Here is a 22,697-nt window from a genome sequence, read left to right as displayed (position 1 = left end):
CTCTAGGTTATATTGTTTAAGATTAAAGCTAGATAGGCTGATAGGAGCTTAGAAGTGTGCACGTTTCTATAGCAATCTATGGTAGGGAGGCGCATTTGGATCTATCGTAAGTATCCGAATACGGAAGTAAACAGCCTCTTGTGCTCTTTGGATATTTTCGTATCTGCTGGATTGATTCCTGTAAAAGTTCTCCACACTAAGATCTCTGCAAATCTAGATCTTAGAGTGGGGATCTTTTACAATAATCAATCTGGCTGCGAAAATATCTGAAGGGCACGGGCTGCTGCTTACTTCCACATTTAGATTCTCATAAAAGATCTGAATACTCATCCCTAGTCTATGGCAGCAGTGTTTGCAACTATGTATAACATTGCTATAAATATTGTTGCAAACACTGCTCCCAGATAGCTAAAGGCATGTGCATGCTTCTTAGCACACCTAGAATTACTCTTTAACAAATGATACTAAGAGAACTAAGCTAAATTTCTAATAGAAGTAAATTGCTCTATCCGATCCATTTACGTTTAATTTTGACTTTGCATCCCTTTAACATTGCAATGAAATGGTCTAGAAAATAGCCCTCGTGTAGTGTCTTTGTGTTCGTTGTCTTAAAGTTTGCTTAGTTCAAACGACACATCATTTTATATAAAAACACATTTGTTTAAAAATATACTGCTTTGTGGTTGTTTTAAAACGTTGGCTCTTTTCAGATATTAGTATTCTACAAAATAGGTCACATTAGATTTAAAAAGCATTAGAAGTTGTTAGCACATTGTATGACTCATTCTTTTTAAGACTAACTAATGATTGAATCATATGTCCCTTGGCATTTGTTTGATAATGTATGGTTCCAAATACTTATTTGTAGCAAAATGCAGTGAATCATATTTCCTTTGGAATTAGAATAGTAATTAGTCTTCCTAAATTCTAATTTGGTGCAAAACTGTGGTGTCACATGGGTGAGCACTTTAGCGTAGCAGAACAAAACTGTATGCAGAGGCATATATTAGCAACTGTATGCAGTCATATATTAGCTTTTTAAGTTACTTGGTACAGGCTCAGATACTGACAGCAAGGATAATCTATGTAAACCTTATCCATCCTTGTTTTGTCTAAATAAAGAAAAGCCGTCTAGACAATCAAATTATAGCAGTGTTTGTTCAATTTGAAATACATTGCAGCAAAAAGAAAGAAAATAGATATGTTAAGCCCAGGGCAAACCAGGACATGTTGGATGCCTATAGACTTTTTTGGTATTTAATTGTTTATCTCCTAAAAACAATGGTCTGAATAAGTTGTTGTATACAGATCTTCTTGATAATAAAGTTGCATTATTCAAAAGCTCTGTTGCAGAATGTTTGTGTAATTGTGTGTATATGTATAAATAATACAGGTTGTAAGTTATTGGTATATCAACATGAGATATATCAGTATGAATTGCACACTTTTTTACTCTCTGTTTAAAGCAGGGACAGGGATCCTTGGCCCTCCAGATGTTTCAGAACTACATTTCCCATGATGCTCAACTGGACTTCAGAGTGTAATGTAGTTCTGAAACATCAGGAGTGCCAAGGTTCCCCAGCCCTGGTTTAAAGGGATATGAAACCCAATATTTTTCTTTCATAATTCATATAGAGCATGCAATTTTAAACAACTTCTTTTGGTATATTTTGTTGAAAAGCTTGGACGAAGGCTTTGGAGCCTTAATATTTCTGGAGCACTATATGGCAACAGTTGCAAGAATTTTACCCATTTGCAAGAGCACTATTTTCTGCTATGTAGTGCTCCAGATGCCTACCTAGGTATGTCTTCAACAAAGAATATCATGGGAACAAAGCAAATTTGATCATTAGAAGTAAATTGGAAACTTTTTAAAAATGGTTTGCTCTGTCTGAATCACAAAAGAAAATGTTTGTGTTTCATATCCCTTTAACCCAACTAAGAACATATTTAATTATTATAGTATGTTAAGTATGCTATGTCATTAAAACATATATGATATTCATGAAGCTTGTATGCAATTGGCACACTTTAATGCTATAAAGATATGATAATAGGTTACTTATACATTTATACAAATTAAAGTGTCCAAAAGGTGGTCCCAAAATGTCTTTTGAACATGATTTGTACCGTGCAGTTTCAGACAACAATGATTTGTTTCTAGGAGTTGGGGAGTGTTGATGTTTGGTTTCAAGTTAATTTATTTGGATGTTGGACATTTGCTATAGCATTAACTGTTTAGTCCATTGTAGAAGGAAATGTAGTCTGACTGTTCATAATTTTACAAGAGAAACCGCTATCATTCTTTTGTAACTGTAAGGAACCTATTCACCAATATAATGGTATCTGTATATCTTATTGTGGCCGTCTCCAGTATTATGGACAATATATAGCTCAAGGATGCTTATCTTTTCCTCTGGCTGACAAAGAAAATAATCTCTCCAGTCTCTCCAAATGACTGATTCACTAAAGTTCATTCATCTCTCCATTGTTTAGTGAACTGACGGCCTAGAAAAACAGAGGAATTGGTAACATTTTAGAGGTTAGTGAGGTCAGTTAATTTGAAAAATGTGTAGAGACTTCTAAGGGAATTTTCCTGCTTTACTACTAAATCAGATTTGACTGACAATTGTTCTCAAGAGCTTTAGGGGGTGTAGATATTTAAAGAGACAGTAAACACCTTGAGATTTTTTTTGTATATATATATATATATATATATATATATACAAAATTATAGAAAAACACTAATTTGTAAGCTCAATTAAATAATAATAACTATTTAATATACAAAAGTAAAAATACACTTTTTTCACTTTTGTATATTAAATAGTTATTTTTTAACTTTAGCATATATATGACTAGATATGGGGGTCCATTTATCATTGTGCGGACAGACATGATCCGCTATAGCGAACCATGTCCGCCGCACATCGATAAATGCTGACATTCTTGTGAACTGCTGGTGCAACACTGTACCCTGCAGATTTGCGGCCAATCGGCCGCCAGCAGGGGGTGTCTATCAACCCGATTGTATTGGATTGGGTTGATTTCCGGCGATGTCTGTCCGCCGCCTCAGAGCAGGCGGACAGGTTATGGAGCTTTATAACTTGTGTTTCTGGCGAGCCTTGATAAATAGACCCCATGACCTTTATTTGCATAATGACTTCTTGTTAGTGCGGTGCGGGGACACCTATATTTATATATATATATATATATATATATATTTATATATATATATATATATATATATTTAGTTGTGCATAATGAAACAACTTTGCAATATAATTTGATAATTTATTTTGCCCCCCTTCCATGTAATTTAGCTCTAAAAATTGAGCAATTTCTAACTCTCAGACCTTCTAATGCACATGCTGACTTTTGAAGGCTATAACCCTGCTACATATTTGCCCCTAGTTGACATTAATCAATAACTACAAAACAAAACACTTTATACTAACTTTATAACAGTGGATAGCTTTGTTGTCTGAAGACTAAAGCCCAGATTGGATCCTCCAAATAAGGCAAATGGTAGATAGAGTTTGGCTATTGATAACTAATTGCAGTAAAAAGGATGTTATTTTGTTTTATAAACATTAAGACTTGGCTGATGTTATTCTATAGCAACACAACAGAAATGTCTTGTAATTACAAAGTGTTTACTGTCCCTTTAAGGATATAATTGTGTTCCTGGGACATTAATTCACTCACAAATTTGTATACAGGGACACCATAAACAAATTTCAGAATGAATCCAAGAAACTTAATCTTATATAGAGAACTAGTAAATTATTTAAGGTTTCAAAAGCCACATATTAGCACAAAACTTTACCAAGGTTTAATATAACGTTGGCATTCTTGTGCCATGTATGAGGAAACAGTCAGAACCCTCAGTTCCAGTCTATGAAGACCTCCAGACCTAACTGAACTTTCATACATTTTTAAGTGTTTTTGGGACTAGCATTAAATCATATCCTTTAGCTCTCAATGCCAATCAAAATATATGTGAAACAAAAAGTTAGCTGAATCTACTATTATTACAATATAAAAGTCTACTTGAAATAGCCTATATTTAGAATTGCACATAGAGTTATGACATAAGTCCCAGCATTTACTGGATGCCATCCGACACCGAGAGGCTTAGAGTGAGTCAGGGTGGCCTATGTGTGAAGTAGCAGGTGTTCCATAGACTTATAACAGGCAAAGGCAAAGTTGTGTGTTTTATTGGCCATCTTGGGAGTGCTGTTAGTGGAGTTGGGTAGTCCAGGGATGTGAATTACAAGCGTGGGTGTTTTGGCTTTTTTGCACTTAGGGTTGTGCAGCTATTACAAGTTGCAAAGTAACTTATTTTGCTTGCGCGTTAAGCCGCGTAATACAAACAGCCAAATTGCGTGCACGTTCACGTATTCCCCATAGAAGTCATTGGAGAAGACAAATAGAAAAAAACAACAACACTAAAATCCTATGTTGTTCAAAGCCCATGAAGTATTCTCCACGAAAAGTGTAAATGAAAATGAGATTATTTAATATTATGAAAATGTTTTCGTAACGGAATATGATCTATGTATTTATAAATAAATATTTCTCTATATATTTGATGATTTTTGGACTGATATATCTATTTATAGTGTTATATATATATATATATATATATAAAAATATATATGTCTAGATATCTTGAGATCTATATGCAAATATCTCTTTGAAAATCCCACTGAAATATTGTTTAAAGGGACACTGAACCCAAATTTTTTTCTTTTGTGATTCAGATAGAGCATGCAATTTTAAGCACCTTTCTAATTTACTCCTATTAGCACATTTTCTTCATTCTCCTGGTATCTTTATTTGAAAAGGAAGAATGTAAGTTTAGAAGGCGGCTCATTTTTGGTAAACAACCTGGGTTGTCCTTGCTGATTGGTGGATAAATTCACCCACCAATAAACAGGTGCTGTCCAGTGTCTTAACCAAAAATTGGCTGGCTCCTTAGCTTAGATGCCTTCTTTTTAAAAAAAAGATAGCAAGAGAATGAAGAAAAAAAATGATAATTGGAGTAAAATAGAAAGTTGCTTAAAATTGCATGCTCTATCTGAATCATGAAATAAAAAAATTGGGTTCAGTGTCCCTTTAATGTGCATAAGATTGTAATGTAAAATATTTTCATTATCTCCATTGTTAAACATATCTCTGTACATATAAATCCATGTTTCTCTATGTATCTGTATGTCAATATAAAATCACCCACAAGCTCGTATTTTTGAGCCCTTATAACTTTTGTGTGCAAATTTTTTTTAAATAATTTTATTAGGCAGTGTTAATATGCGTGTAACTGTACTTTGTAATGTATTTTTGAAGTGTTTTGTGAAACTTTTATGTTGGGCAAAACTATTAACTACAGCTCTTCGATTGCGGAAAGGATTGTTGCGTAAAAGGCGAATGCGCACGTGCAATTGTGATCTTTCAAAACTTGTAATGGCTGCACAATGGAAATTGATTGCGAAAAGACCTTATTGTGCGCGGAAAGGTCAGAATGAGCAACTTGTAATCTTGCCTAGTGATTTTTAGAGCAGTGCATAAAATCATTTACAGTTAGTCCTAGCTGGCTACATTTAAAGAAGGGGTTTGTACTGATTTGCAAATGTCTATAAATTGTGGTAATTGGTTAAATAATTGCAGTTTTGGATGTAAATATTTGCAGTTTCATGCTTTATTGCTAGTACTTGCTATACATAGATATAAAAGCTGACATTAATGTCTCTTTAACTACTTTAACAACAGAAGAAATAAAAACACAATATTGGAAAAAAATATACTCTTTGCTTCTTTAGCCTACAATGCTTAGCATAATTTTAACCCTTTGATTTAAAAACTGTTAAAATGACATTGAGATCCTAAATGTCACAGTATTTTGTTGCAAGAGTTTGAATGTCCTCGTTTTGGCAGTGACGTACCAATCAATAAGAATATGTTTCTGTAAGATCTAGAACACCTGGTTCCATATGACCCTTGTCCCTTCTGAAAAAAAACAACCCATACATTTATCTTGGGTAAAGATAAATGACTGCAGAGTGGTCCTCTAGAGAAGAGCTTTGATTGAATGCTTTTCCTCGATTGATTCTGTAATTAATGTTTATAGCCACTATCAGTTTAGATAAGCCAATTAAAAGTAGTAAATTAATGCCTTTGTTGTCATCTTGAACAACTGTCGCCATCTGTATTATCCATCTTTATTACTATTATTATTGTCATTTCATTTAATGTAATTCAATTCTTGGGACAGATGTCATCAGAGAACTATTCCCATGAGGTATCATAGGGGGCAAGATTCCAGACAACATACCCACAGTGATAAATTGTTACAGAATATTAAAATAGTTTAAAGGTCACATTGTTTTAATTCACAAATCAATTTATGTGAGTATCTCAGTTACGGACAGACAGACAGACAGACAGACAGCATTTGGCAATAATCAAAAAGGAAAAAGACCCTTTTTGTTTATTTAACACATACTAAAGGGACAGTAAACACCTTGGTATTTTAATATTACATATTTAATGATGCATAGTAAAACAAATTTGCATTATACTTTTCCATGTAATTTAACTCTGAAAAATGTGGCTGTTCTGAGTCTTAGAACTAAAAAAGTACTTTTCTGCCATATTAAGACCAATCCTGCTACATATATTTCTCTAACTGGCTTAGGTGATATCAACACAATATGCTTTATACTAGCATAGTGATAGTGGCTAGCCTTGTTAGTTTCAGACTCAAATTCAGATTGGCTTCTCCAAATGGTGGATTAAGTTTAGGGATTAAAAACCAATTGCAGCAAACAAGATTCTAATTTGTTATAACAAAACTTGGCTAATATGTTATTCTATATCAAGACAACAAACATGCCTTGGAATTGCAAGGTATATTGACCCCTTTAAAATTGTTTAAAGGACTTGGAACATCACAGGTAAACTAGATTACAACTGTCTGAGCTGTAATCTTTGACCAACAATGTTCTTTTATTCCCTAAATTTAAAAATCACCTAATGGTGCCTGATTGGTCAGGGTAAAGCTCAGTTTAACGGTTAATGTACCAAAACTCTAACTATATATAACATTCTTTTCTACACTTTAATATAAAATAATTATCCTACTTTGAACTTTTAGCGTCATTAATAAACAGCAACAGGAAAGAAAGGAAGGAAAAATTGGAACATAGTTAATCCAGTTGGATTCTATACACAAAGGATCTATGTTAGAATGTTGTTTATTGATTTTAGTTCAGCATTTAACACAGTTGTTCCTATTAAGCTGGTTGCCAAACTCCATGATCTTGGCATAAATACTTTATTATGCAACTGGATTCTGGACTTCTTGACAAACAGACCGCAATTGGTAAAAATTGGTAATCACACCTCATCTACTCTGACCCTTAATACTGGTGTTCCACAAGGGTGTGTATTGAGTCCACTGCTATATTCTCTTTTTACCCATGACTGTTTGCCTAAGTATGTATCCGATAGTATTATCAAGTTTGCTGATGACACCACTGTGATAGGCCAGATCAGTAACAACGATGAATCAGCTTATAGAGAAGAAATAAGGCAACTGGCTATTTGGTGTGCTGAGAACAACCTGGACCTAAACACTAAAAAAACTAAAGAAATTATTATTGATTTTAGGAAATCAAATTGATGTCTACAATTGCCCATTCATATAAATCTAACTGAGGTTGAACGTGTACCAAGTTTCAAGTTTCTGGGCACACACATCTCTGAGGATTTGACTTGGTCTTTGAACACCTCAACTTTAGTGAAAAAAGCACAACAACGTCTCTATTTTTTAAGAACACTGAAAAAAGTTAATTTATCTACTCAGATTTTAATTAATTTTTATCGCTGTACTATTGAGAGTATTCTCACCAACTGTATTACAGTATGGTATGGAAACTGTACTAATTCTGATCGCAAAGCTCTGCAACGGGTTGTTAAAACCGCCCAGTATATCATAGGTGCTCAGTTACCTACCATTGAAGATCTTCAAAGCAGACGTAGTCTTTTAAAGGCCTATCGAATTATTCATGATCCCTTCCATGTTAGCAACAGACTATTTGCCCTTTTACCATCTGGGAGACGTTATAGAAGCTTAAAAGGAAAAACTGCTAGATTACGGAATAGTTTTTTCCCAAGAGCCATTACGCTGCTAAATAATAACTTTTAAAAATCTCTCTTATGCTCATAGCCTTTTTTAATTTTTAAATTTTTTATCCTTCTGATGATTAGATCTTTTTATTATATTGAAGAAAGTGCTAAATTAATGGTTTTAATCTAATTTATTGATTATCCTGTTAATGGTTCTTTTTCACCTCACTTTATATTCACATAACACATATATTATATAAATACACATATGATTCATATAAAACACTCATGATTCACATCACATATATAATGCAAATGTACACATATGTGTGCAAGATGACTCATTTTTTATTATATTTTTTTTAACACATATATATACTTTTTTGTATGGAACTGATTTTCTTTTGCACTTGCACTTTATTACACTTACATTGTACTTACTTTTGTGGTATAGAAATTTTCTGCACAAGTCACTTGAATTTTTTGCTATTTATTAGTTTTTACCATTATAGTGCTATCTGTGTATAGGATTGGTTAGATTTTCAAATATAATTTTGTTGTCTCTGTTTTCCTACTTTGTACAATGACAATAAAACAAATCTAATCTGATCTAATCTAATCTAATCTAATAACAGTTCTTTAAAACGAGTAAAATCCTGCTCAGCCTATTTGCTGTGATTTTTTTATGATATAGTTTTTTTATATAGATTTTCTAATGAAGTTGTCACTTTTATGCCATCCATTTTTTATTTTTTCTTTATGCATAGTAATAATGAATGGAAAGCTTAGTACACTGTGGGGTGCAGGGGAATCTCTGTATAATCTCCATTACAGGCAGACCTTGAAGTCAGATAAAGAGTTTGGCACTTTTCCATCACTATTTAAAACAGACCTTGTGTACAAGCACATAACAAATTAGCAATACAACTAAAAATATAAGTTACATGATGAGTGCAGTTCATATTTAGTAACAAGTGCAATATAAGCATTCACATAAAAAAACAACAGTGTATCAGAATCTACAGAGCAGCTATATTAAAGGGACCTAAAACCCATTTTATTGCTTTTATAATTCAGATAGAGCATTTGATTTTAACCAACTTTCCAATTTACTTCTATTATCAATTTTTCTTTGTTCTGTTGTTATCCTTTTTTGAAAATCAGGAAGATAAGTTCAGTAGTGTGCACTTGTCTGCAGAACCATATGGCAGCAGTTTTGCAGCAATGTTATACATTAGAAGAGCACTAGATGGCAGTGCTATTTCCTGTCATGCAATATTCCAGACGTGCACCCTACCTATCTAGATATCTATTTAACAAAGAATAACAAGAGAACAAAGCAAAAACAAAGAAGTAAACTGGAAACCTTTTTAAAATTGTATTCTCTATCTGAATCATGAAAGCAAAAAAAAAATGGGGTTCATGTCATGTTTCTGATTATCCCATGCTATTTGGTTTTATAAAATAAATTTGAATTTTTTTTGTATCTTTCTTTTTACTCAAAATTGATGCTTTATTACTAATCTGTTATTCGTAATCTGGCTCTAAATATAGACAGTTACGTGCAAGTGAAAAGGGGTTTATCGTTGGTGTTTGCATAATCAGGTGTATCGCTCGTATTACAAGTTGAAAGTAAACGCGATCGATTGAACGCAATTGAATTTAATGTGTCGTCACTTTTTTGTTTCTCAAAAGAAAAAAAAGTGTCACAAAACAGATCAAAATGCATTACAAAGTAAAGTTACACTCATAATAACAATATCTAGTAAAAATTATTAAAAAAAAATCAATAAAAAGTTATAAGGGCTCAAACATATGAGGTCTCAGGTGTTAGATAAAAAAAGGACAGCAAAGGGCTTTAGCATAGAGATACATAAACATGTCTAAATATGTATATGTATGCGTATATATATATGTTTATATGTGTGTACATATGTATTTGTTTATTTGTGTTTTACTGTATATTCACTGTACATTTTTTACATTCCAATGTTCTTCACTTAAAGGAAAAAGTAATTTTTATTCTTAAATACATATTTCTATGTATATACCTATACCTGCATATCTATTCTTATAGATATATAGGTATAGCTATGTATTTTATATGAACAGTATCACATATATATAGAAATATATGTTTAATAGTAAAAAGTAAAACATTTCTATGTGAAGAAAGTAGGAATTTCAAATATGTGTTTTGTGTATTGTGCTACCCGATATAGATCTTAATGTGGTGGGGTTAGCGCACATGAAAATGAGTATTCTAAAGGTGTGTTAATTAAATATTACATATAAAATATTTAAATAAAATATAAAAATGATTAATGATTACAAGTTATTAAACATACGTATGTTTAATCATTTTTAATAATTGTATTATTTTTTTTAGATTGTATATGTAATATTTCAATAATGAGCCTTAAGAATACTGTTGTCATGTGCGCTATCCAAATGAATATTTTACATTCCTATGTTCTTCACATAGAAATTAAAGTGTTTTTTTATTTATTTATTTATATAATTTTATTTATATATATAAAATACTGTTCATGTAAAATACACACACACACACACACACACACACACACACACACACACACACACACACACACATATATATATATATATATATATATATATATATGTATATATATATATACACCTATTTATCTATAGGAATAGATATGTAGGTATAGCTATATACATATATATAGAAATTTGTATTTAAGAATAAAAATAAAATTATCCTGTAAGTGAAGAACATTGGAATGGGAAATATGTACAGTAAATATACAGTGAAAGCATATAAATACATATGTATACTTATATAGGCATATAAATAAGTGCATTAGAGCCATTTGCAGTCAAGTAGAAGAAAACATGTAAAATCATATTTATGCAATATTAATTTTTAATAAAGTGTTTATGTATTTACTGTAAATATTTCGCATTCCAATGTTCTTCACATAGGGGAATATGTTCTAAGTATTTTGAAATAAACATTCCTATTTATATCTATAACTATATCTATATATATATATAGAAACAGTAAAGTAGAAATAACTGCAACATCCAAAATGTTTCAAAGTAAATTGTTTAAGCCTTTAAATATTGAAACAAAGTTCTGATCCGAAGGGTACAGTATTCATTAACCAATATGTGACAAAAGTACTGATCCAATAGAGGTTCCCCCTACACACGCCCTGTGCATTTAATAGAAGACAGCAGGTAACAGCCCAGTAACGCAGTGTTTCACAGCTCTAGAGCATAGCAGGTTTATGTATATTTATATATATACTACACACAGGTATAAGGTAAACAATCAGGGGGAAAACCGTGTTCCCAGGAGGCACTACCGCCTCGACTCACCACCCCACGGGTGCACCGATTGGCCTCTTGTCTGGTGTGTATATTCAGCGTCCCTTAGGCATCAAAACTCTAGAGCTGACTTTATCCAAACAGCTGTGGCGTCTTCGGCAGAGCGTCCCACTATGCAGGAGGGGGTGTGTTCCGATCCTCTGACATCATGTGGTTTCCGTAAACCAATTGGAGAAGAAAACTGTATTACTTGAAAAAAGACCTCCGTGAACTTTGGAGCTTAGAGTCCTTAGACCGTTGCTGCAGCCCAGTAAAGTGCTCAGCAAAAAGAAGAATTTTTGCAGACAACGGTCAATATAGATAAAACTTCATCTTTATTGTAGAAAGTATTAAAACACTCCAGGGGTCATCACAAGTACACAACACGAGTGTCCGCTAACATGTTTCGGCCCTCAGGCCGTAATCATAGCTAAAGGACTGTGCACCTGAGTTTCTTAAAAAGCAACAGGAACTCTTTGGTTGGTTTAAAATTGAAGGCGTGTTGTGTAAAGGTTAACCCTTTGGGAACCAACTTTAATTTACATACATATATAGATGTGTCTATTGCCCTTCTAAGAATTAAATCTAATCAATACTAGGTAACCGACGTTATTGCATAAATTGCTATACTACTTGCTAATATACAATGTAGAGATTTAAGATGAACTTAGTAAATAAAACATAGGTATTACAATAATAATGCTAATATTAACCCTTTAAGTTCATAGTAGAATAAATAATTCTATAGTTCCTATACGATATTTATCGACAGGTTAATCTCACTAGTATACACTTTAAAAAATTCAAGAAGTATGTTTCTTAGTCGTCTATTGGTATAACCTAAAGTATTGAGAATAATAATAATAATAATAATCTAAACTGTACTCAACTAGATTATTATCCTAGACTGTACTTAACTAAAGTGACTATGAAATGTGAACAAAGATTTATATAAAACATTCCATATAAAATCCAAAAAATTAATTAAGTGTGTAAATATATCAGACAAAGAGGATAGAGATCAGAAAGCTGTTAATATTGGATTTATTACAGGTAAACCTTTTATGGTGAACCTAATGTGGTGTAATACAGGGAACCAGGGGCTCTTAAAGATGTTTAAAGCTGCTATAATATGAACTGAAACATGGGCATTTACACATTATTAGGAGAGCGTAGACAGACCACTGCAGAAGAGGGAAGGGATATTACTCCCAAAAATTGATCAAATCATATTCCGAATTTAGACCCTTCGGTACACGCGTTTGTAATTTAAAAATCCAGAACATTTCCCTCTTCTGCAGTAGTCTGTCTCTATTGCCCCCTCTAGGCGGACAAAACACTCTCTCAATGGCCTGCCACCTAAGTGTTTCCACACTTTTTTGGTGGTATTTCGCAAAGTGCTGCACCAGAGGGGTAGACGCAACACCTGCCTGGATTGTGGACAAGTGATTTCGGATGCGTACTTTTACCTCGGTGGTCGTGAGCCCAACGTATTGTAGGTGGCAACTAATGCAACTCAGGGCATAAACTACATACGTAGAGGTACATTTGAGGCAAGACTGTATGGAGTAAACCTCTCCAGTAACTTCAGATCTGACACTATCAGACTGTATTACATGTTCACACACCCTACATTTATTTAGGCACTTGAAGGTGCCTTTATGGGTCAGCCAGGAACTTTGTCCCCTGTCAGTTTTAGGGAGAACAGAGGGAGACAGTAAGTTACCAAGTGTAGTCGTTTTTCTATAGGAACAGCGCAGACCTTGAGCAATACAATGCTCCAGTTTGTCATCAGCCGCCAAAAATGAAAAATGTTTTTTAATAATTTTACATATATCGGCATATTCCTGACTGTATTCAGTGACAAAGGTCACTCCCTTATGTTCAACTTTAGACTTAATACCATCCCTATTTAGAACCGCAGATCTTTCTAGAGGATCAACTTGGCTTCTAGCCTTTCTAATTACATTTGTGTTATATCCTCTGTTTTTCAACCTTTTGGTTAAATCGTCACACTGTTCAGCACATTTTTCTGGCAATGAACAGTTGCGTTTGACCCGGATGAACTGGCCTTTAGCCACAGCAAAAAGGTACATGTCTAGGGTGGCAGCTACTTGCGTGCAAGAGGGTGTTACCCGTTATGGGCTTCCTATATATTTCTGTCTCAACCTTTCCATCCGTTGTACCTATAATAGTGATGTCCAAATAATTTATCACATTATCCTGTAGATCACAGGTGAACTTAATTCCAATATTATTGGAATTCAAGTATGTGACAAAGGACATGAACTGTGACTCACTTCCACTCCACACGAGGAGTAGGTCATCTATATAGCGGCCGTAAAAATAAATATATTCTCTGAAGGGGTTTCCATCCCCATAGACGTGGGACAGCTCCCACCAACCCATGAACAGGTTGGCGTAAGAAGGGGCAAACTTAGCCCCCATCGCTGTCCCACGTCTCTGGAGAAAGAAACCACCCTCAAAAGAGAAATAGTTATGGGTTAGCAAAAGCTTAAGAACTCTAAGAATAAATTTTCTGAATTCAAAAGAAAAATCTGAAAAAAACTCCAAAAAGTAATTGACCGCTATTAGACCCTCCTCGTGTGGAATGGAGGAATATAGTGCCACTACATCAATAGTGGCCCACCTAAAGCTGGATTGCCAGTCCAGTTGTTCCACTATACATATAATGTCTTTGGTGTCTCGGATATAGCTATGCAGCCTTTGCACTAAAGGCTGCAACAAACTGTCTACCCACTGTGAGACATGTTCCATTAGTGACCCTATACCACTAACAATAGGGCGCCCCCGAACGTCCTCAAGGGATTTATGGACCTTGGGCAAGTGGTGGAAAATGGGCACTACCGGGTGATCAACCACCAAATACTCAAACGTTTTACGATCATAGTGCCCACTTTCCAACCCATCATCCAAAATGTCCAAAAGTTCCCTTTTAAATCCAGTTGTAGGGTCCCTAGGAAGAGGAATATAGTCCTCAGTATTGTTCAACTGGCGTAAGGCTTCATTGACATAATCCACCCTGTCCAGCACAACGACAGAGCCCCCCTTATCTGCTGAGCGTATGACTATGTCATGATTGTCTTGTAGCTCTTTAAGGGCGGCCCTCTCGCGACTGGACAGATTGGGTGTTTGGTACTTAGTACTATTCTTGAGTCTAACTAGATCACGCTCCACACGTTTGAAAAAGGTTTCCAGGGTATTACCCCTTGACTGGATAGGGTAAAACAAGGATTTATTCTGGAAGCTACCAGATGCATTTACACTCTCTTTATTAGTGTCTGTCAGAGCCTCCCTAGACACATTTTCCATATTGATTACATCACAAGTCTCATTAAATGTCAATTTACTAAAATACTGATCTTTAGTGGGTACATTCAAATCAGAAACCATTCTATTACCTACAGATTCATATGATTCATTGAAAAAATGTTTCTGCAGTGTCATATTGCGTATTAGTTTGTTTACATCCAGAATGGTGTTAAAGACATTAAAGTGATTTGTGGGTGCAAAATTAAGACCTCGGCTCAAAAGGGAAATTTGGGAGTCTGTCAGTGTGAATTTAGACAGATTTATAACATTATTTATTTGTACTTCTGCTTTCCTAAGGGAAAAAAGTCAGCTCTAGAGTTTTGATGCCTAAGGGACGCTGAATATACACACCAGACAAGAGGCCAATCGGTGCACCCGTGGGGTGGTGAGTCGAGGCGGTAGTGCCTCCTGGGAACACGGTTTTCCCCCTGATTGTTTACCTTATACCTGTGTGTAGTATATATATAAATATACATAAACCTGCTATGCTCTAGAGCTGTGAAACACTGCGTTACTGGGCTGTTACCTGCTGTCTTCTATTAAATGCACAGGGCGTGTGTAGGGGGAACCTCTATTGGATCAGTACTTTTGTCACATATTGGTTAATGAATACTGTACCCTTCGGATCAGAACTTTGTTTCAATATTTAAAGGCTTAAACAATTTACTTTGAAACATTTTGGATGTTACAGTTATTTCTACTTTACTGTTTCTATTTTTCAAGTGTTTTACCCAGTTGCACTTTACTGCTTTCATCCGCAATCTGAGCAGTCCTTTGTTTGTTTTTCTCCATGGAGGTCACACATTTTTACTCTTTATTGCCCTCTTCTGAAAGAGACTCTACTTCTAATGAAATTGAAAGAATTTTTTCAACTGACAAATCCAATTATTCTTTATCAGCTTTATTTGAGGAATTGGAAAAGCTTTTGATAAGGGAACATAAACTCCAATGGGACATTTGGACACTTGAGACCTACCTTAAATTAAAAATTATTCCACGTGGGTTGAGACTGAGTAAATTCCCCACTTTTGATGTCACTGATATTGTATTTATTAATGCCTGGAATGATATTCTATCTGACTGTTCAATACGTTTAATGATGTTATTAATATCATATAAATCTAATCTCCTCAAAAATATCAGAGATGAGATAGGAGAATTACAGGTTGAGATGAATTTACGTCAGTTAGAAGCCAGCTTTGCTAATTTGATACTATTCTTAAATCTGTGGTAGCCAAGTGAAAGATTCAGTCCTTGAGATTAAGCATACAAAATTTGTAAGGGACCAAAATGATTACAATAATAACTTGGTATATATTGGAAACGTTCAGATAAGGCAACGATTAAAAGACAAGGGTAGGGGAAGGTCGAGGAATAGAAGGGAATAACATAACAACAAAGTGTAAAGGTCAGGTACCTACACATAACTCAGAGACTAAGAGGGTACTTATTCTGACACTGATTTGAATCAGGGGAAGAAACTGGTGCGTCTAGTGGAGATGAACTCCCCAGAAGTATCTTAAAAATGTCAGTCAACTATAACACATAACACTAATGCTCCAATTTCCTCGGAGCATCACCATATGCAGGTGGCCACTAATGGAATACACTATGCAGAATCCACTAACTCTGCCTCCAATTTATGTCGAATATAATAGTAGCATGGTGGCAATTCAAGCACATGCATCTGTAGATGATCAGAGGAAACTGGAACAGGTTTTTTCTCTTCCTCCCAACGCACCGGGATAGGTCAGGTGAACCAGGGGCATTATCAGTTGAGAGGTCGGAGAGGAAAGCAGAAGTACAAATAAATAATGTTATAAATCTGTCTAAATTCACACTGACCAGACTCCCAAATTTCCCTTTTGAGCCGAGGTCTTAATTTTTGCACCCACAAATTCACTTTAATGTCTTTAACACCATTCTGGATGTAAACAAACTAATACGCAATATGACACTGCAGAAACATTTTTTCAATGAATCATATGAATCTGTAGGTAATAGAATGGTTTCTGATTTGATTGTACCCACTAAAGATCAGTATTTTAGTAAATTGACATTTAATAGAGACTTGTGATGTAATCAATATGGAAAATTTGTCTAGGGAGGCTCTGACAGACACTAATAAAGAGAGTGTAAATGCATCTGGTAGCTTCCAGAATAAATCCTTGTTTTACCCTATCCAGTCAAGGGGTAATACCTGGAAACCTTTTTCAAACGTGGTGGAGCGTGATCTAGTTAGACTCAAGAATAGTACTAAGTACCAAACACCCAATCTGTCCAGTCGCTGAGAGGGCAGCCCTTAAAGAGCTACAAGACAATCATGACATAGTCATACGCTCAGCAGATAAGGGGGGCTCTGTCGTTGTGCTGGACAGGGTGGATTATGTCAATGAAGCCTTTACGCCAGTTGAAACAATACTGAGGACTATATTCCTCTTCCTAGGGACCCTACAACTGGATTAAAAGGGAACTTTTGGACATTTTGGATGATGGGTTGGAAAGTGGGCACTAGGATCGTAAAACGTTTTGAGTATTTGGTGGTTGATCACCCGGTAGTGCCCATTTTCCACCACTTGCCCAAGGTCCATAATCCCTTGAGACGTTCGGGGGCGCCCTATTGTTAGTGGTATAGGGTCACTAATGGAACATGTCTCACAGTGGGTAGACAGTTTGTTGCAGCCTTTAGTGCAAAGGCTGCATAGCTATATCCGAGACACCAAAGACATTATATGTATAGTGGAACAACTGGACTGGCAATCCAGCTTTAGGTGGGCCACTATTGATGTAGTGGCACTATATTCCTCCATTCCACACGAGGATGGTCTAATAGCGGTCAATTACTTTTTGGAGTTTTTTTTCAGATTTTTCTTTTGAATTCAGAAAATTTATTCTTAGAGTTCTTAAGTTTTGCTAACCCATAACTATTTCTCTTTTGAGGGTGGTTTCTTTCTCCAGAGACGTGGGACAAAGCGATGGGGGCTAAGTTTGCCCCTTCTTTTACGCCAACCTGTTCATGGGTTGGTGGGGAGCTGTCCCACGTCTATGGGGATGGAAAACCCCTTCAGAGAATATATTTATTTTTACGGCCGCTATATAGATGACCTACTCCTCGTGTGTGAGTGGGAAGTGAGTCACAGTTCATGTCCTTTGTCAGCATACTTGAATTCCAATAATATTGGAATTAAGTTCACCTGTGATCTACAGGATAATGTGATAAATTATTTGGGACATCACTATTATAGGTACAACGGATGGAAAGGTTGAGACAGAAATATATAGGAAGCCCATAACGGGTAACACCCTCTTGCACGCAAGTAGCTGCCACCCTAGACATGTACCTTTTGCTGTGGCTAAAGGCCAGTTCATCGGGTCAAACGCAACTGTTCATTGCCAGAAAAATGTGCTGAACAGTGTGACGATTTAACCAAGAAGGTTTGAAAAACAGAGGATATAACACAAATTGTAATTAGAAAGGCTAGAAGCCAAGTTGATCCTTCTAGAAAGATCTGCGGTTCTAAATAGGGATGGTATTAAGTCTAAAGTTGAACATAAGGGAGTGACCTTTGTCACTGAATACAGTCAGGAATATGCCGATATATTAAAATTATTAAAAAACATTTTTCATTTTTGGCGGCTGATGACAAACTGGAGCATTGTATTGCTCAAGGTCTGCGCTGTTCCTATAGAAAAAAACGACTACACTTGGTAACTTACTGTCTCCCTCTGTTCTCCCTAAAACTGACAGGGGACAAAGTTCCTGCTGACCCCATAAAGGCACCTTCAAGTGCCTAAATAAATGTAGGGTGTGTGAACATGTAATACAGTCTGATAGTGTCAGATCTGAAGTTACTGGAGAGTTTTACTCCATACAGTCTTGCCTCAAATGTACCTCTACGTATGTAGTTTATGCCCTGAGTTGCTATTAGTTGCCACCTACAATACGTTGGGCTCACGACCACGCGAGGTAAAAGTACGCATCCGAAATCACTTGTCCCCAATCCAGGCAGGTGTTGCGTCTACCCCTCTGGTGCAGCACTTTGCGAAATTACCACCAAAAAAGTGTGGAAACACTTAGGTGCAGGCCATTGAGAGAGTGTTTTTGTCCGCCTAGAGGGGGCAATAGAGACAGACTACTGCAGAAGAGGGAAATGTTCTGGATTTTTAAATTACAAACGCGTGTACCGAAGGGTCTAAATTCGGAATATGATTTGATCAATTTTTGGGAGTAATATCCCTTCCCTCTTCTGCAGTGGTCTGTCTACGCTCTCCTAATAATGTGTAAATGCCCATGTTCAGTTCATATTATAGCAGGCTTTAAACATCTTTAAGAGCCCCTTGGTTCCCTGTATTACACCACATTAGGTTCACCATAAAAGGTTTACCTGTAATAAATCCAATATTAACAGCTTTCTGATCTCTATCCTCTTTGTCTGATATATTTACACACTTAATTAATTTTTTGGATTTTATGTGGAATGTTTTATATAAATCTTTGTTCACATTTCATAGTCACTTTAGTTAAGTACAGTCTAGGATAATAATCTAGTTGAGTACAGTTTAGATTATTATTATTATTATTATTCTCAATACTTTAGGTTATACCAATAGACGACTAAGAAACATACTTCTTGAATTTTTTAAAGTGTATACTAGTGAGATTAACCTGTCGATAAATATCGTATAGGAACTATAGAATTATTTATTCTACTATGAACTTAAAGGGTTAATAATAGCATTATTATTGTAATACCTATGTTTTATTTACTAAGTTCATCTTAAATCTCTACATTGTATATTAGCAAGTAGTATAGCAATTTATGCAATAACGTCGGTTACCTAGTATTGATTAGATTTTAATTCTTAAGAAGGGCAATAGACACATCTATATATGTATGTAAATTAAAGGTTGGTTCCCAAAGGGTTAACCTTTACACAACACGCCTTCAATTTTAAACCAACCAAAGAGTTCCTGTTGCTTTTTTAAGAAACTCAGGTGCACAGTCCTTTAGCTATGATTACGGCCTGAGGGCCGAAACATGTTAGCGGACACTCGTGTTGTGTACTTATGATGACCCCTGGAGTGTTTTAATACTTTCTACAATAAAGATGAAGTTTTATCTATATTGACCGTTGTCTGCAAAAATTCTTCTTTTTGCTATATATATATATATATATTAGATAGATTAAGAGGGTATAGATATATATTTTACCAAAAAAACTTTAAATATATAGAAATATGTTATTTATGAATAAAAAGAACATTTCTGCTACGTGAAGAACATTGGAATGTGAAATATTAATATGTCATGTCAGGTTAGTGCACTTGGGAAAATGCGATCAGGTTTGCGCACTCCATTGAACTCTATGGGGGAATAAATTAATGCTATTACGATATTGTAACTTTGGCTTTTTGGCACCCATCAGGTTAGCGTGCAAGCGAAAACTTTTTACTTTTAACTTGAAATACATGCAGTATCCGATGCGCGCAAGAAGCCAAAGTCAAGCACAGTTAGAGAGTTGAGCGGGGAACGATAAATAGCTCTAAAACTGTTAATCTAGCCCATTGTTGGTAAATATCATGAGGCTTTTTTAGATTGACTTTGCTATTTACTCACTGAAATTAGAAAAAAAGTATAAAAAATACAGTTTCTACATGAAGGTAAATTAACTAAGGAAAACATAACACTTGCTGTAGGTGGCGAAAGAAAAATCTGTGAGTTACTGAGTGAATAAAGTAAAATAAAAAAAAGCTTCCCTTTTCAAGTGGATGCAGCCAGCCCTGGTTTCCTCCTTAACCGTTTGTAGGCGTATTCTAGTTGTGTCCCTTTCTGAGGAAATTAATCAGTAAACCATAGAATTAAAGTATTTGATTAAGAGGAGTATTCCTGTTGTTCGAAGGTCTTACTGATTAATTTTCACCAGAAAAGGGCAGCGCTAAAACACAACTAGAATGCTGTAAGTGGGTAGCTTAAAAAATAGATTATTACTTACATCATCAGTTACTAGTATTTATATCCACTGGAAATTCATCAGTATTCGTTTGTTTACTTTTAGTTACCTTAGGGGGTTAAAAATATTTAGCCGCTAGCATCCTGGAGAGCTACGCTAATTGCGACCCTTCTTTACAAGTTTTTAGTGCAGGCTCTTGGCTAAGCCTCCCATTAGCCCTTCTATTGGGGTTATAAGTGTTTCGTATTGTTTTGAGGGAAAGCTTGCCACCTTTTAGTTGGCGAGAAAAAACTGTGAGATCTGCAGTGCGAAAATCTTTTATAAAATTACGCTGGATTAGAGAGACATTTTCATATCCGCCCATCCGTGAACGCCCATGTTCAGCCCATTTTACGAAAAAACAACAATTACGCTTTGCATTTTGTATTTAAAGTACACATTTCTGTGTGATTTGCACATCCAGTGCACTAAAATTACGATTTACGTTGTGCAAATTAAATTAGATTTATTCCTGTGTAAATTATACACAAATGTAAACGTTTTTTGTTAAAATAAGATTTTTGGTGAAGAATTTTGTTACGATTTTTGATGCACCTTAACAATACAATTTTTCCCTGTTTATTTTTTGTGTGATTGGTTTAAAATATTTGTTTTTTATGATGCTTTAAAATACGAATTTTATAGTGCATTTTTCATATGAAAATGCAGTATACACCCCTTAGCGAGACGCCCTGTTTCAGGGGTAAAAAGAGGCTTTAGATCATTCCACCAGGGAAATAGAAGGACTGGCATTATTTAATAATCTCCGCCAGCCCAGAGGAACTTTTAATCATAGAGCCCTTAGAGTATGCTGTAGTTTCCTATATTGTTAATAATACATTCTGATAGTCTAGACCCAAACCAGTCACACAAAAATAGTTGTCCATGATATACACTGGTGGGCTGGTTTAAAAGGGAAGATTGACCGTTGGTTAACAGGCATATTTTGCTTACTTTTAAGATCTCTTCTGTAGGGCATTTACAAGTTTGCAATCAATGAGAGCATATGACAAACACATTTTTAAATAGTCATATTTAAAGAGCATTATTTTTTTTTAAAAAAATGTTAAAGGAAAAGCATTTAAATATTAAGATTTTTTTGTCTGCCTGTGGGAAAAATTGTAAAGTGAAAGCCGTTTAAACTTTTAATCAAACTTATACGACAGTATCAGTTCTTTACTAATACTAATAAGCATTTTTACCTATAAACCAATGAGAATTTGTAGGAACTACCTTTTAGACAATTCTAATTAGCAAGAAGTATCTATCAGCCAATGAGCATTCGCAGGAAGCACATATCAGACAGTGAGTGTTACTAGGGCAGTACATAACTGCTACGGATGTATTAATTTAAGTTTAATAACGGGCATGAGACCCCAAAATGTTCTTTCATAATTCAGATAGAGCGTCCAATTTGTTTTAAAACAGGTTCCATTAACTTTTATAATCAAACTTGCTTAATGCTCATGACACACTTGCAATTTCTGAAACCACTGCTGCCACCTAGTGTTCTTGCAGATGTATAACTGTTAAACGTATTCTTACAAAACTTCTGCAATATAGGGCTAGATTACAAGTTGAGCGATAATTAACCAGCCATTACAAGTGGCGATTATATAATTAACCAGAGATCAGATCTAGTTAATTTTATAAATGTGCCCCAAATGCCCCCAAAATTCAGTGTAGTGTATTTTATTAAACAAGAACAATAGCAGCATCTGAATTTTTTAAGAAAGTAACTGCAATAGGCAGCATTTTGGGGTTATAGTTGGTGGGGGTAGGGTTAGAAAAATCAACAACACTGAAAAGTGCCTTTACATTGTGGTCTATGGGAACTTTGTGTTCCCAGTAAATATATATTTATATGATTATATACATCTATATAT

The 22,697-nt window shown here is 35.0% G+C and overlaps 1 protein-coding gene across 6 annotated transcripts in view; it reads left to right on the top strand.

Moving 5' to 3' along the window:
* Positions 1-22,697, top strand: part of EPHA10 (EPH receptor A10) — a 1,001,793-nt gene that overhangs the window by 377,112 nt on the left and 601,984 nt on the right. The window lies entirely within an intron of this gene.

Source organism: Bombina bombina, chromosome 3, assembly GCF_027579735.1.
Source record: "Bombina bombina isolate aBomBom1 chromosome 3, aBomBom1.pri, whole genome shotgun sequence".
In the NCBI taxonomy this organism is placed as follows: domain Eukaryota; kingdom Metazoa; phylum Chordata; class Amphibia; order Anura; family Bombinatoridae; genus Bombina; species Bombina bombina.
This window is presented reverse-complemented; position numbering and strand designations above follow the sequence as displayed.